This window comes from Gracilinanus agilis, chromosome 6, assembly GCF_016433145.1.
Source record: "Gracilinanus agilis isolate LMUSP501 chromosome 6, AgileGrace, whole genome shotgun sequence".
Classification (NCBI taxonomy): Eukaryota; Metazoa; Chordata; class Mammalia; order Didelphimorphia; family Didelphidae; genus Gracilinanus; species Gracilinanus agilis.
In genome coordinates this window covers 111836021-111853215 of record NC_058135.1, presented here as the reverse complement: position 1 = coordinate 111853215, position 17195 = coordinate 111836021, and the positions used below count along the sequence as shown (strand labels likewise).

General features: G+C 37.2%; 1 protein-coding gene across 3 annotated transcripts in view; it reads left to right on the top strand.

Annotated features, from left to right (window-relative positions):
- The window catches only part of RXFP1 (relaxin family peptide receptor 1), a 75905-nt gene that overhangs the window by 30580 nt on the left and 28130 nt on the right, over positions 1-17195 (top strand). The gene's annotated exons all lie outside the window — the stretch shown is intronic.

Here is a 17195-nt window from a genome sequence, read left to right as displayed (position 1 = left end):
AAGAAGAAGAAGAGCGCAGGCGGGAAGAGGAAGAGAAGGGCAAGCAGAGTTTGGAGGTAGAGCAGAAGCCAGAGGAAGAAGGTGGTCATAGATCAGAGCAAGAAGATAAAATTATGGAGAAGGGGAAGAGGCCAAGGTACGAGGAAGAGGAGGTGCAAATTAGGGAGGAAGGAGAGTGGCCGAGGCAGGAGGAAGAAGAGAGGCCAAGAGAGAGAGAGGGTCAATTGAAAATAGATAAAGAACTGGCCCAAGAAATAAGTATTAGTCTTAAAACACTGAAATGTGTCTTGACTTCCCTTTTCGCCTCTCCCACCCCTGGCAGGTCACCTAAGAAAACAGAGATTAAACTGAACAATTCCAGAGACATCCAGAAGTATATGACACCCAAATCCCCACTTGCCTCCCCAGCTCTACAAACTGAACTTGGAACGGCAGAAAGCAAGAGATGCTCCAAGTCTAAGGAGGTCAACAGCAGTAAAGGGAAGAACTCCAAGAGGCAGGAGGAAAGAGGGGACTTGCCAATTTTATGTAAACATGCCTTCTGTAAAATTGAGAACATTGGTGCAAGGGCTTCTCTGGAAAATGGGGTGGAAACGTGTTTCAGGGGAGAAAATAAGCCAGGAACTAGCAGGGAAGATAAAATTATACGCCATTATAATATTGCCCACTACAAACTGCCCAAAACCAAATTTTTCTGCTCGGGGAAGGCTGTAGCTAAATCTTCAGGCAAATCAGAGAATGAATCTACAGCAGAGATGAAAAAGGAAGGCACTAGTCTGTTACCGGATAAGGAAATTCTCCGAAAGAAAAGTCTGGAATCTCCGTCTGACTCTCTCAATGATTCAGACTTCTCCACAAAGAAAAGGAAAATATTTCCAGAAACAACCTCAGAGAAAGAGGAAGGGAAAAGTAGCTTTACCCAAAAATTGATAGATTTAGAGCACTTGTTTTTTGAAAGGCATAAACAAGAGGAAGAAGATAGAGTATTGGCTTTACAGCTTCAGGGAGAAATGAATAAAGAACAGGAGAAGCTGGATAGGGGAAAGGGGACCCCAAATGAATACCTCCTGCGCTCTAGAGTCTCCTTAAATCCAGATAAAAGAAGTATTTGCAGCAAAAGTTCAAAGAAAAAAAACCAAAGCAGCACTTTCCGACCCTCCAAAGGGTTCAAAATATGAATCGTGGCCATCTTTTAAAATCTAGTTGAAACTTTCAGGTAATGATAAAAGAGGAAAGGTAACAAAACTCCAACCAAAATGCCTTTTCTCTATTGCTTGGTATTTCACACCACAAAATGAACTTTGCATATCTTGCAATAAGCTATAAAATAAGGAATGTGGGAAAGGAATAAGGAGTAAAACCTGATTAGAATGCTCTTCTATTCCATAATATCCTTGTAGATAGGTTTTGTTCATATTTGTGTTTTGGTGCATTTTATTTACTGAATTCTCTCTGTTTTCAGTAGTTGCTCAATTGGGAGGCTGTCTTATATGAGAAAAGAGCCTTAGGTTTTATTATAAAGTTTGTCTTCAGATAGAAATCTCCAAATTTACAACAATTAGTTTTTTACATTTGCAATAATCAGAGTACACTGAAGTGAAGGATCCTATTGGTTGGTTAAGACCTTAGGCCAGATCCTGAGTATCCTCAAATGTCCTAAATACATAACCTTTTCTCCACAAAAAAAAAAAAAAAAAACCTTCCTTTTGAGATTACTCTCCATCTTTTTGTCCTGTTAAATTGGAATTTCAATAAAAGCAAGATATTGTGTACTAAAGAATTAAAAGAATGAAAATAAGATTTAATATTTGCTTCACCGATAGAAAGGTGAATTCAATCTCTTTACTACTTCTCTGAATGTTTAAGGAACTTACTATACTTAAGTAGTTTATCACAAAATTTAGTTCATCTGAATTAAATTTTAACCATTATGATAAAGCCTTTACAGGATGGAGCAGACTGTATGAGAGAGAGAAAAGGATTCTGGAAAATGAATCAATAGGAAGGAATCTTCATTCCTTAAGCAAAAGGAAATGAGAGTGGCTATATGATTAAATTGATTGAGGAGGAAAGGTGAAATCAAGTGGTCTTGGCAGGTGGAGATAGTATAGAGCAAGTAACACTGGCAAGATAACTTCTGCATTGGTACCAGGCAACAAATTTATATTTAATCAGCTAATCATGCTGATTTGGGGAAACTGACTTTTAATTTTCAATTCCAAAAAAACTTATGTAAGAATTTTTTTCAAGAAAAAGGACTGAGAAATGTCACAGGAACGTATGTCATAAGTGATAATGATTACCTACATTTCTATAGTGTTTTTCAATTTCCAAAGCAAATTACTCCTGATAATGCTATAAAGTAGGAAATATAAATATTGCTTATCACCCATATTAGAGATAATGGAGTTGAGGCTCAAAAGATTAAATGAATTTGCCTATGGTCACACAGTGAATAAATGCCAATCTTCTTTCTGCTACATCAGGCTACCTTTATAGTAGAAAGCACAAATGATTTTTTTCTAATCAAAATCAGAACTTTTTTTCTAGATGTGGCTTGACATTGGTCCATTCTATGATAATAGACCCTGTTCAATGTAGGTCGTGACTTTCATTTATGCTAAAATTACAAAGAAGATTAAATATGGTGTCATCTTTCTACTCTACATTAGGAATGGAGACATATTTAGTGATTTAATTTTTAGAAAATCTTCATGGTATTAGTTATTATTTATTACATATGAACAGATTAACTGTAACAGAACTGAGTGACAAAGCTAAACTGTTCTAGTTATAAGACTTTCTACTCATTTTCACTTTATTTTGTACTTGATAGAATATTTATTTGGAAAAATGTACATTTAAAGCTAACCAAACTAAAACTAATTTGCTCTTTCCTTTAAAAAAAATCATATTAACCTCTAACTGAACTCAAAAATCAAGGGATTTGAATCAAATTCTGGCTTTTAGACTTCATTGCTTTCAGCCAAATATGCTATAATACATTCGTTCACAGGGTTGTTGTGAGTGCCATGGTCCTATAGTCCTAGAGCAAGAAGACATCTTTGAGGCCTTCAAGTTGAGTCTCTTTACAGGTGAAGAAATGGAGACCCAAAACAAATGATTTGCCCAATGAATGTCATAGCGGTCTTCAGATTCCTAATCTACAAATTCTTAAATAGGACTCCTTTTATGAATGTGGGGAAAAAAAACAAAATGTGTTTTTATAAATTTAAGTAATTTAGTTGGCCATAAAAACAATCTAAACCGGAGCTTTCACAGATTCTAAATATCTCCATTTAAGTTATATATTTCACTTTTAGAGGTAGAAGGGACCAAGCAATTCATTCAGCTTTGCTGCCCTGCTTTCCCTCTTTCAGTTTTAACTTGAGCCTGACCAAAAGAGGTTAAATAATTTACCCTGCTAAAATCCTCTAAATTAAAAGATAGAGCAAAATGTCTTTTAAATAAAAGATGCAAGTAGAGAAAAATACCCCAAAGTAAGATTGATATTAATTTTGAGATTGACTTTGAGTCTGAAGGTTGATGATGAATTACTGGAGAAATAATTTTTTTTAAGAGTGGGGAACCTAAGATTTCATTATGCTTTGAAATATCTTAATTTTCATAAGGAAGCCCAACATCTTTGAAGACTTTTCAACTCTGGTACATAAATTAATATGGTTAACTCTTTAAGGATCTAGATGTGAAGAAAATACTGTGAGACTTTTTAAACTATTGTATTTGAAATATTGTACATTGAAAAATTCAAACCCCTTCTAAAGAAAGTCTTCCAAGAGAAGGAGGGTGAATGCTATGAGCCTATTTAGTAAGTGGTTTTAAGCAGTCACTTGCAAAATAACTTTCACATGAACAATCAAATATTGTGCTGGGCCAAGATACAAAAACAAAAGGTGTGATCAGTTGACAATAATGGCAGCTAGCAAAAGTTGTAAAAGCAAACAGTCTACTTGGGGGTAAATTTTGTCTAGGGTTCAGCTGGGAATTTATGTCTCTGTGGCTATTTGGTTTGAATCAGGAACCAGGGAGGAGCTGATAATGAACTTTCTGGTGCTTTAAAGAGGATAACTGACTTCTAGGATTAAGGAGACAGATGTAAGCTAGAAAAGCAGCCTGGTTGAAAAACAAAAAACGAAACTTTAGGTGCTGCTTTTTCATTGTTGTTTTTTAATACTTAGAAGGTAGGGAGATAATATAAGTGCCTTTTTTTCCCTACTCTCCTACAGGAAAAATCTGCTTCATTCTATGCCTGGAGACCAGAACTCAAAGTAATCATTTATTGAGAAGGACTGATGTTTTGAAGTAAAAAACTTATTCATCGATTAATATGAGTTAATAATTTAAATTGGAATACTAGTGATTGATTCTAAGGACAGAGAGTGATTATAAGTAGACTATATAACATATTGCTAGCACTGATTTCTGTGCAAGAAATGACATGTGGGGGCAGCTAGGTAGCTCAGTGGATTGAGAGTCAGGCCTAGAGACAGGAGGTCCTAGGTTCAAATCCAGCCTCAGACACTTCGCAGCTGTGTGACCCTGGGCAAGTCACTTGACTCCCATTGCCCACCCTTACCACTCTTCCACCTATGAACCAAGACAGAAGTTAAGGGTTTAAAAAAAAAAAAAAAAAAGAAATGACATGTGTCTAGGGAATGAATTAAGGGGGAAAGTCACCTGTCTTGTAGCAAGAGCAAGGAATCACAAAGGGTAGCCCCAAGAGTTGTACTGGTAGTATAAGAATGCCAAAAGACTTCTCTAGTTCATTGTTATCAGGTCTAAGGAGGATTTTTAGAACCTTAAGAATCTCAGGCTAAAATGGCATAGCTGCATTGCAGTTTGCACTGTTAGTAAGAATATCCATAAGCTCTGAAATCATATAACTTCCAGAATGGAAGTCCTGGGTTTAATACAAACTAGATTCAAACCTGGGAAAGGAGGAAAGAAATGCATTTCTGCATTTCTCACAAATAATTTTCCTCAGCTCATTTCCCTGCCAAGCATTAAAACTTAACCCATTTTGTACCCACCAAGAAATGATTTGGGAGAGGGAGAGTTAGGGGACAGTAATCTCAGGTTTTGTTGTTTTTTTTTTTGTCATCTTTTATGAATCATTTCCCTGTCCCATAGATCTCTACAGAAGCAAGAAAAGGAGTCATGTTTCTCCCAAGCTATACTTAGACCTGCTCTAAGAAAATATTTTCAATACCACAACAAAATCCTCACTCATTCTTTTATTCTTAGTAAACTTTCCCAGGACCATCCTAGTAACGCCTTTTACAGAAATGTAAATAATTATAGACATCGGGGTCTTTCACAGATAACAAAGCACTTTCATCACAACATTCTAGCAGTATATATAGTGAAGTATTAGGATAAGTCTGAAATAGACACCAACCTGTGCCAAATAGATTTTCCACATGACATTTCCTCTTAATGTTAATATTCAAATGTAAATCGTAAATCATGGTTTTAGAGCTAGAAAGTACATCAGAGGCTATTTACTCCAACCCCCTCATCAGCTAAGGTAAGAAGCCAAGTTTGGAACTGAGATACTATATCTCTAAATCCAATGTTCTTTCTACAGCAGAAAATATGTTTTTGTTTTTGTTTTTGTTTTTTTTTGGGGGGGTGGGAAAATTAAGTGACTAGATGAAATCAACTTTAAGAGTACATGTGTAAGGTTTAATAATGAAAGCACTACTAGCAGCTATTTGACAGTTATCAGAATTGTAGCTATAGAATCTAATAAAGTAGCAATGTTCTAGGGCAGTGAAGGCGAACCTATGGCACGGAGAGTACTATCTGTAGGCATTCAGCCATCTTTCCTCCTCACCCCTTCACCCCCAGAGTTAGTTACTAGAAAGGCAGGGAGACTTGGGCAGAGCTGCTCCCCTTCACCTCATCTAATGACATTTTTTCACATCCCCCACCTCTTTGCCCAGCAGCCCAATGGGAGTGCCTAGGGGGTAAGGCGGGAGGCTCATAGGGGGCAGAGTTGGAGGGGAGTGGAGCACTCATGCCATTCCCCTCTCCCTCTTCACCTGCTGAGGACATTGCTCACTTTGCCCACCCTCTGTCCAGAAGCCCAATGGGAGTACTTTCTCCCTCCCCTGTATAGGGTGGGGACGGGGCATGGCACTTAATCTGGAGGGTGAGTAGGGCGAGTAGGGCCCAGCATTCCATCTCTAAAAGATTTGCCATCATTGTTCTAGGGAGTATGGCTCATAAAGCCAATCTTTTTCCCCATGGAAAGAAATATACAAAGGACCAGAGACTTTAAGATCCTTTATCCATCAGGATGAAAATGGCAAGACTTGTACTGGAATTTCTTAGCCTTTATTATCATAGAATTACAGAATTGAAAGAGTCCTTAGAAGCCATTTAGTCCAATTTCTCCCCTAGTATATAAAGAATTTTTTCTAACAACTAGAGATGTCCAGCAATAGAATAGGCTATTTTTGGAAGTAGTATGCTTTCCACAGGTATTCATGAAGAAAGGCTAAAGGCTAGAGATAAAAAGAGTCAGAGACAATAAAAAGGAATACCACAACTCCCCCCACCCCAAAAAAAGGCAGAAGGAAGAATAAGACTGAGGAAAAGATCACCTCATTTTAGGTTGTTATATTTGAGGTGCCAATGGAATATCCAGGAGTAAATGTTCTATAAACAGATAATAGTTCTAGAGCCCAGGAAATTCCAGATTGGAAATAAGGATTTGTAAATCATATGTATAAAGGTAGAATTTATAGCTAGATGTGAATAAGGGGAGAGATGATGACTACTATGAATATGAATATGACTACTATTACAACTACAACCACCACTAATAATAATAGCTAATATTTATGAATACTTTAAGATTTATAAAGCACATTACATGATCCTGTTTAATCTTAAAACAACTCTAAGGTAATTTGAGATTGATTGGTTAAGTGGCTTGCCTAGGGTCATGCATCTAAGTGTTTGAGGCAGGAAAACTTAGTTTCCCCCAACTCCAAACCTGATGCACTGTGTCACCAAGGGCTGACTCTTGAGAAACACCTACATTAATAGATCAGAAGAGGAGGAATTAAAGTGTTCAAAAGAAAGGAATCATTAGGAACATAGGAGAACAAAGAATGCCAGATTTCTAAAGGCAAGGCTATAGGGGCCTATTTAATAGGTGTTTTTAAGCAGTCACTTGCAAAATAACTTTAATATAAGCAATCAACAAATATGATGCTGGGCCAGGATTAAAAAAAAGAGAGAATGGTCAGCTGGTAGTAATAGCAGCTAGCAGAAGTTGTAAAAGCAAAATGACCTCTTAGGGAAAAAATTTGCCTAGGGTACAGTTGGGAATTAGTTTGAATCATGAGCCACTATGCAATAGTAAAGAGTGGTTAGTAGAATACAAAGCTACATAGAGGTTTTCAAAATTGAAAACTGGAAAATTTTTGTCTTGTCAGTATTTATAGTGTTTGAAACAATAAGAAATGAAAAGAAACCTGGGGAGAAAGAAAATAATTTATCCACTTTACATAGACTAGATTGGTAGGTACCAAAGTGTCTGGAATTCTGAAACTCAAAAAGTGGCAATGAGCAAGAAGCTGTGTTGCCTAAGGTATCTAGTTCAGAATGGCTGATTCCCCAATGCCTCAGGCTTATTATTTTTGTTTAAACTGTTTGCTTTCTCCACCCATACCAATAGAATGGGCTGGATCTACCAAACCATCTCAAAACAGAATGGATGGATTCCAGGCACTATGCTAAACCCTGGGGATACATGTTAAATCAAACAAAATAGTCCCTACCCTCAAGGAGCTTACATTCTAATGGAGAAGGACAACACAAAATAGTATTGGGAAGAGGGGAAAGGGAAAGATAGAAATGGGTACTAGCTTAGGACATGGAGAGGAAACTGCAAGAAGTGGTAAGGACTAAATCCTGGGATAATGCAAAGGAAGTAGGAGTGAAAGTCTAGTCTCTGTGGTTGAAATACTTGATGTACAAGGCTGTAATGGAGAGACTTCAGGAAATGGCTGGTAGTTTGATTCCAAGTAGATAAGTTAAAAGCCTCATCTATTGGAGCCATTAGTTGTCCCCAAGGTAACATACATTTACAAAGGATATAACTACTGGAGCAGTTCCTGGAAGAAGCAGGAAGAAAATAAAAACAAGGATTCCTATATATAGGATTATATATAGGGATTAATTAGCCTTAGTTCTAAAGTTAGCTTGTCTACAATCTGAAGAAACATATATCTGAAAGGTTGGCAGTTGTAAGAGGTTTTAATTGACATATGCTGAGCCTCAGAAGACAAAACTGGAAGTAGTGGTTGGAAATGGCCAAAAAAACAGATTTAACCTTGATAGAAATATACTTACCAAAGGCATCTCATGGAGATCCAGCATAGAATACAAGTCAAAAAGAGATGCCCTTTAGAGACTGAGGTTCTTCCAATGCTTGTTTGTGAATGGCTGTGGCAAATTACATCAAGCCCTGGGACATTGCAGAGACTCCAAAGTGACATTCAGAAATCTCTCAAAGGGGTTTAACCTACCTATGCACAAAAGAAAAGCTAAGTTTCCAAACTCTTTATCCAGATTCATATGAAGTCAAGTAGAGAACTTACAAAGTTCATCTATAAGGAGGCCAAACCCTACAAATGAAAAATGATTTGGGCCCATAATTCAAAAAGAGGAGTGGGTTAGGATTGTATTTGGGAAACTACAAATTTGTTTGAAGAGCCTTCTTAAAAAAGAGATCCATCTTTTTAACACAAACATTCTAATCTTTTGATGGTTGCACACATCTACAAGTTAATGGAACATTACAGATGCTAAGAATCTACTAACAACAATGGAGAAAAGGTGCATTATGAATATAAACAGGTAGAAAGGTGTTTCAAATTAGGAGTTTTATACAAAACATTTTAAGGTGGCCTCAAAATATATGACCAGAAAAAAAAACTGTCTAGTCACATAGCGAGGTTGAGAGACAAACTGTCCATTTGAGGTTCCTCTGGTTTATACATGATGTCAAGAGAATTCAAAGAGATCCTCCAGGACATTGGGAAGGGTCCCTTGGGAAACATGTGGGAAAACAGAAGAGAGGTACGGGATGGACGAGCATGGATGGGCTTTGATTTACATCACTGAATAAATGCTCACATGAGTGAGATCTCTGATCCATTTGGCATACTGAAATAACAAGGAAAATTTTTTAGCAATTATAATTGTACCAAAGGGTTACAGACTACTCAGGAAAGTAGTGGCTTTCACCTCACTAGAACTCTTACAGCAAAAGTTGGATGACTACTTCTTATGAAAAGTATTCCTTTTGGCATATGGGTAGAACCACATGGCTACTCATGTCCCTTACAATATGGAAAGTCTTTGATTCTGTAAAGTTATAGAGCATAAGACTGTAAGAATTTCCAGCCATTCTCCCCCAGATTAAATGTACCTTAACCTTAACATCCTTCTTAAAATGTGGTGCCTAGAAGTGTAATTCTCTGGATATAACTGTTACCATATAGAATGCAATGGGACTATTACTTCAGGTAACTGGGCATTATTTCTAATATACAGCCAGGGGCTATTAGCCTTCTAACCAATTGTATCAACCATATCATTAAGTGTTTGTTGTGTGTCAGGCATAGTAAATGCTACTAATACAAAAGCAAAAACAGTACTTACCCTCAAAGAAGCTTACCTTTTATGGAAAATATAAAACAATTACCAATATATGCATAAAAGATACATAGAATAGATGGAAAGCACTGTTATAGGGAAGGCAGTAGCAGCCCAAGGTCCAGAAAAGGCCTCTTGCAGAAGGTAGCATTTAGGCTAAATCTTGAAAGAAAGCAGGGATTGAATTTAAGAAGAGGCAGTGAGGAGATGTAAAGCATTCCAGGTCTGGGGGACAATTAGGGCAGATTGGAGATGGAGTACTATGTTACAAATAACAGCAAGTAGGACAGTGTGGCTAAACTGCAGAGATCATGGGAAGGAGTCATGTAAAAAAAATTGGAGAGAGAGGAAAAGGCCAAGTTGTTAAAAGTTTCAAATGCCAAGCACATGAATTTATATTAGATCCTAAAACTAACATAAAGGCAATAATTTTTTAGAGTGGGAGAGATCGACATGGTCAGACTTAAGAAAATCACTTTGGCAGCTATGTAGAAAATGGATTAGTATGGAAAGAGATCCAAAACAAGAAAAATCAGTTCAAAGACTTCTAGTAGTACAGGTGAAAGGTTACTGAACCAGGTTAGTGGCTGGGTAGGTAATTAGGGAAATGTTCTTTTCTTCATCATATTTGTTTTATTTTCTAATTGTTCTAAACACTTCCAAAAAAATTGTACTGACAACTTACAGCTTCCTTAAGGTTTAAGTAAACCAGTGATTACAATCCTCTTATCCAACTGATGAAAATAGCTTATAATAGGGGAGAAAGCATTGAAAATGAGTCTTATCAACTTAATTCTGTTGTTTACATTCAAAGCCAGATAAAATGTGTCAAAACTCCATCTTAGTAGGTGCATACACAGTTTGTGAGAGGACAACAAAGGTGTTCAGGAAATCCTTTTGGTATAGTAAGTAATAACCAGTAATAACTAAAGAGGATAGATTCTTTTCTTCTAGCTCTCTAATCCTAACAACCACCAAAAAAAAAAAAAAACCAACCTGGGCATAGGGGAAACAACACAACATTGTCTTTGTTAAGTAAAGCCTAAACATTTCTGAATCAGGAATTATCTCACTGAGGTGCATGTTCCTACAAAAGCTGCATTTCCACATGTCTTATAAACCAAAGATTTTTTTCAACCAAAGAATAATACTTCGTCAGTAGAAGGCATAGATTCCAGATCCCCTAGTTCTAGATCCCCTAGTCTCAGAAACAATTCCAGAGAAGGTATAAATAAGAGAGATGGAGTCTATTTCAGAGTGAGAAAGATCTTTAAAATTCTTTTACAAATTTTATTTGTATACTGTGTTCATTCTTCAAACCAAAATCTATCCCTATAGCTATTGACTGCTCCTATCAGGCCCCTAGGGAGTAACCCTAAGAATTTGTGATATTCTAGAATTATCACTCATAAGACCTGCATCTGATGTACTCCCCAAAATCAATCAACCAGTTAACATGTTCCCCCCAGTATCAATCAACTAACTGATATAAATTACCTCTTGCAAAGGAATATATATATATATGAATATGTGTATTCATATATATATGAAACAAGTGGAAGCAAGATTATCTTGAGACCACAACCTAGAGGGCCTTTTTGCCTTGAAAGAGTCCCCACCAAATTCCCTTTTTGGTATGGCAAAACCAATGGAGAAATTCCTCCCTCAGTCACCTGTGCTAGCTCCTTTCAAGAGTGTCTTAGCTACCTGTTTTATTCACTGCTATGTTAGTTGAAACCAGTCTCCTCCTGTCCATTTGTACTGACTAGATTCAGCTACTACTACCCACAGCCCCAGGTGACCCTTCTTCCTTCCTGGATGAAGAAGCCTCTGATGGTTCTTCTGACCTTTCAGAGACACAATGGTCATAGCCTCATTCACTCTGTCTCCCAATATTCATTTACCTAAGAGCAGGGAAGAATAACTATTACAATGAGGAACCATGTACTCAGGAACAGACACATGGCAGCCCAGGGAGGAGATGAGGCAGGCAAAGCTACTGACTCTCTTCACCACCCAGAAGCTCATTGGAATTACTTCAAAGCCACTTGGCAAGAGAAGTTCAGAAGTGGCTGCCAAGTGGAGTTTGATCAAATATTGTGGATACTCTTAAGAATTCTGCCTTCATTGGCCATTACACATTTTTAACTTCTCATAATGCTTTCTTGCAACTCAATAAAATTAGTAAGGTGAAGAAAAACCTTTAGCTACCTGGAGAGCCCAGCAATTTGTGGGCTCAGTTCACATCTAAGATAATTGACATCAGTTCAATTAACAATAATTAATTCAAATCATTTTCATAATAATTTTCAAAATAATTCAAATAATAAGAAGAAAAGTCTTTTCACAGCATTTGATCCCAGGAGACAAAGTCTATTCACAAATTATCTCTAGTGGGCACTGATATCCACTGGAGAGTAGATAACACCAAGAGCTAGATGTGATTTCTCTTGGTTCTGGTGACTAGAGGAGTCAATAATTGTTTCAAGGCTGCTTGATGGAAGGAAAAACACTTTTAGTTTCTGTCCCCTCATGCTCTCCCATTCCCACTGAGAGCTAGTCACCCGTCGTCATTTAGTTTATTGCTGCAGTATAACTCTAAGCACCATCATTGGGAATAGTGACAAGGGAGAGCTTGGACCCAAGTTTAAGCTGCAGCAGCCACGTGAGTTCATTGGCTTTTTATTTCTTAACTGGTACAAGCACTGGGATTCTGAGAGTTGTTGTAAAGAAAGAAACTAAAAGAATGTAAAAATGTATACTTTACCAGAAGGACTTGGGAAAGTCTATTAGGTGGAGTTTAGGAGGAAGAGCTTCCATGCATAGGGGTTAGCCAGATCAATGCCCAGAGCCAAAAGTATACTTAAGTTCTAATGCTGAGAGATTCTACATGTGTCCCTTCTGAACCCTATCATCATGAGTCACAAAGAGAGTCTACTTAGTAAGCCCATGAGTGGTTTTATGATGCCTTGATGATTTTAAAAGAATGGAAAAGTGGGGGGGGGGGGAACCTGGGTAGCTCAGTGGATTGAGAGCCAAGCCTAGAGATAGGAGGTCCTAGGTTCAAATCTGGCCTCAGACATTTCCCAACTGTGTGACCCTGGGCAAGTCACTTGACCCCCATTGCCTACCCTTACCACTCTTCCACCTATGAGCCAATACACAGAAGTTAAGGGTTTAAAAAAAAAAAAAGAATGGAAAAGTAAAGAAAGAAGAATACCCTTGGGGGAGGGAAAGGATTATCTTATATTATTATCAGAATGCTCAAGTAGAAATCTAAACAAATAGGTGGGAACAGGGGTGCAGTGAAGAGCTCACAGTTGAACCTCCCTCTCTGAACTGCTCAGAGAAGGGGAGGATGCACACACATATATACATACACACACCCCGAAGTTAGATACAGAAATATATTTCAATAAAGATAGGTGGGAAAGGAAAGAAGAAGAAAAGGAAATTAAAGAAATTGTAGGATAAGGGAGGGATTAGCTCCAAGCATAACAAATTCTAAATAAGGATGAACAAAAATGCAACTCCTTTTGTGCTGACAAGGAAGGGGGATCTGAGGGGGTTTCCTATCAGTTGTGAAATGTCTGAATAAGTAAGGTACATAAATATGATGGAACACTATTATGCTGTAAGAAACAATGAAGGAGAAGGTTTCAGAGAAAACCAAGACTTTTAGGAACCAATGAATGAAATAAAATCAGGATACCCATTTTATACAATGGCAACAATATTATAAGAGAAGAAACAAGTGCCCCCCTCAAATCCTAATGTCTTAAGTGTTATAAATGGTATTAAATAAGACAAATGAAGTTAAATAAGACAGAGGGACTTGGAATAGTATTTTTTATAAAAGAAGGAAAAGGAAATGCATTAGCAAGTGTAGTACAGAGAGGGGGGGTCATGACAGTTTTTTCAAGTTTTGGCTGAGTTCTGAAATCAGTTAGGAGTTTAGAGTCTTGAAGGAGAGTGTCAGTTGGTTTGGGGATCTTGGGGAGAGAGAGTCAGACCAGCTGAGCTGCTTCTTTGCCTATCTGTAGAATTGAAAATTGAGTCTAGCTTTGGAATATTTATTTAAGAATTGATAGTTTAGATAAACCCTTTGTATCTTCATACCCTACCTTATTTCCTACCTTCCTTCCCTTACCTTAAATGTCTGTGGAGTAAATAAGGAGAGTAAATTAGAGAGTAGTTCAAATCTGTGAGGGTTTAACTATAATTTGACAGTATTTTATCTAAAGAAGTTAGTTAGTCATCATCTTATTCCCTTTAGATTTCAAAGAGCACCTTGAGAGCTGAGTTAAGGCAGGACCTTGCTCAAACCTCATCTCTGCCTCCCTTCCCCCACTTGAGGTTTCTTTAAACCACTGTTAGGGCTTCCTTAATCCACTTTCCTGACAAATCAACCTTAAAGACAATAAACCCTTTTGTGTTTCAACAGACCTGATAGTTACTTTGTCAGTTAATTAGTAAGAAAGGGAAGGAGAGGGGAAGAACCAACATAGTCTGGGCTTGAAGGGAAGCCGGGTATCCATCTTGAAGGAAGGTGTTACTTCAAAACAAGTTCCTTCCTGTGAAATTAACTAAAGCCTGTAGTTAATTTCAATTCAGTCCATTTCCCTCAGTTTATCTTTTGTCTAAGTCCTAGTCTATAAGCCCTGCTGTTCTTTGCCTGTTTATATTAAGTCCTCCTCCTCTCCCTGAAAATCTTTGTGACCTTTAGTGCTATACTCCCTGACTTCAGCCCCATATTATATCCTGAATCTCCCTATTCCAGTCTACCTGTAACCCATATTACTTACCTAGCAAGTTCCCGATAACTTCCCTTCAAAATCTCTTTTACCACACACCTTTCCCAAATTCTCCCCATTACACAAGCAAGGAGGAAACTATCTCACATAATCAAAGTGGTCAAGAAGTAAAGAGAAAGGAATTAGGGACCAAACATCACTTGATGTTCATTTGCATCTAAACCAGTCAAATAATGTAGAACACACAGAGAGAGTTTTGAATAGAAATACTTAAACTCTACAGGGAAATAGAACATAACTAGAAAAGTAGAAAGGGGAATTAAGAGAAAAATTAATTAAAAACAAAGCAAAGTACAGCCTATGAAGGAGGATCTTGTTGGGGGGAGGGTTAAAGAAAAGAAAAAGAAGGTAGGAACCTGCCTTTGGGATTTGGGCAAGAGGAAGAGAAGAGTTATAGGAAGACAGAAAAAATTAAGTCAAGCATAGATGCTAATGTTGAGGAAAATTCTCAGTGCCTTCCTTTTCTTTGTTAAGGAGAGAGTGGATAAAAAAAAGAAAAGGTATAATTATAGAATAGAGAAAATAATTAAAAATCATCTTATCAATGTCAATGGGATGAACTTATCCTTAACAGAGAAGAGGAAAGCAGAATTAATTAGAAAAGAGAATCCAAATATATATATATATATATATATATATTTCATCCTTACCTTCCATCTTGGAGCCAACACACAGTATTGACTCCAAGGCAGAAGAGTAGTAAGGGCAAAGCAATGGGGATCAAGTGACTTACCCAGGGTCACACAGCTGGGAAGTGTCTGAGGCCATATTTGAACCTAGGGTCTCCCATCTCTAGGTCTGGCTCTCAATCCACTGAGCGACCCAGCTGCCCCCCCCAAACACTTTCAAATACTTGAAAGAAAATTTAATTGATTTGCAAGGTCAAATAGATAGTAAAACTACAATAGTTGAGGACCTCATAATGCCCCAATCAGACATAAACAAATCTAGTAATCAAAAATAGTTAAGATAATTTTAATAATTTTTAGAAAATATCTCTGATGAATGGGAATGGAAAAGTATATGTATATTTGTCAGTACTGTATGGCACCATTATAAAAACCAACCATGAATTTGGGCATTAAAACCTCATACACACAGAAATATTAACTCTATCCTTTATTGACCACAATGTAATAAAAATTATATTCAGTAAAGAGCCATTAAAGAATTTAAAATTATTTAACTTAATTAAAAAATAAGCAATACGTAATATAATCCTTTAAAAATCTATAGGCCAGAAAAAAACCCAGGGATTTTCATCAAAGAAAATTACAACACTGAGACCATTGTAAAGATTAATTAGTTAATTAGCTAATAAGTTGTTATTCTAGATTTCCAAAAGTAAGGTCTCCAGCTTATATAGTTACAAAGCTTACCCAGGATCCTTTAACTCTTGGGAGTATAATTTTGAGTAGGTCAGAGGTATAGAATTCCCAGAAACCCCAAGGAGAGGACAGTTAATAAAACTGTTGGCCACTCTCTGGGGAAACTGACTCTTAGAGAGGGGGTGGGAAGTTTTTCTCTGTGATCCTTCTGGGAAGAGTAGAGAGACTTTACCTTGGAAATTAGCATCTTGATAGGGAGAAAGTTTTGGTTCATGATAGGCTTTTCTCCGATAGAGAGCGAAATGACCACCAGGTGGCGATAGTTCTTCAGACAGGAGAAGCATGAAGTTCACCAACTCTGATGAGAGCCAAAGACCCTCTGCTGTGAGCGGGAAACTGTTTATGGAGACAAACTACGTTTATTTTGAAATCAATTTAAAGAAGTTTATATATTAGGATAAGGTAGACAGATAATTTCGGTTAGATACATAGCTGTAGAGTAGTTTTAAGGAGGATCACCCTTGGTGACCACGAAGACTTCCCTTGCGGGAAAGGGAGATCCAGGTTATTATTTAGACATCTTAGATTTAGGGTGAATATAATTCCTACTGATCTATATTTCCTTTTCCTATCCCTGTTCCTTGAACAAGTTAAATAAATGGTTTTTTTTTTTAAACCCTGAACTTCTGTATATTGACTCCTAGGCAGAAGAGTGGAAAGGGTGGGCAATGAGGGTCAAGTGACTTGCCCAGGGTCACACAGCTGGGAAGTGTCTGAGGCCGGATTTGAACCTAGGACCTCCCGTCTCTAGGCCTGGCTCTCAATCCACTGAGCTACCCAGCTGCCCCTAATAGGTTTTTTTAATAGTCTCTCTGGCCAAATCTATCAGTCATCATCTTATAAGGGAAAGTTACCTTCAGGCAGTATCAATACCAACTGACAAGCAACTGACAAACAAGATCAAGATCAATATTGATCATAACACTGCCCACCATAACTTTTTGGACATATCCAAAACAGTCCTTATGACAAAATAATATCTTTAAGCATGTTCAACAGCCAAAGGAAAAAAAAATAGGCATAGCATGGCAACTAAAAACTAGAAAACAAAAAAACTAAATACTTCCATTAAACTAAAGTTTGCAAAATGCTTTACACACAGTGTGATTATCTCCATTTCACAATAGTAGATGTCAGAGGTAGGATCTGAATCCAGATCTTAACAACTATCCAGAAATTTGCCCACAGTGTAATTCTGCTTTTCTGAATTAATAATAAATTCTCAATCTTATTTGTTGACTAATAATCTAAATTTGTCTTTATGTCATAATGAACACTTAACACCACATAGTGAATC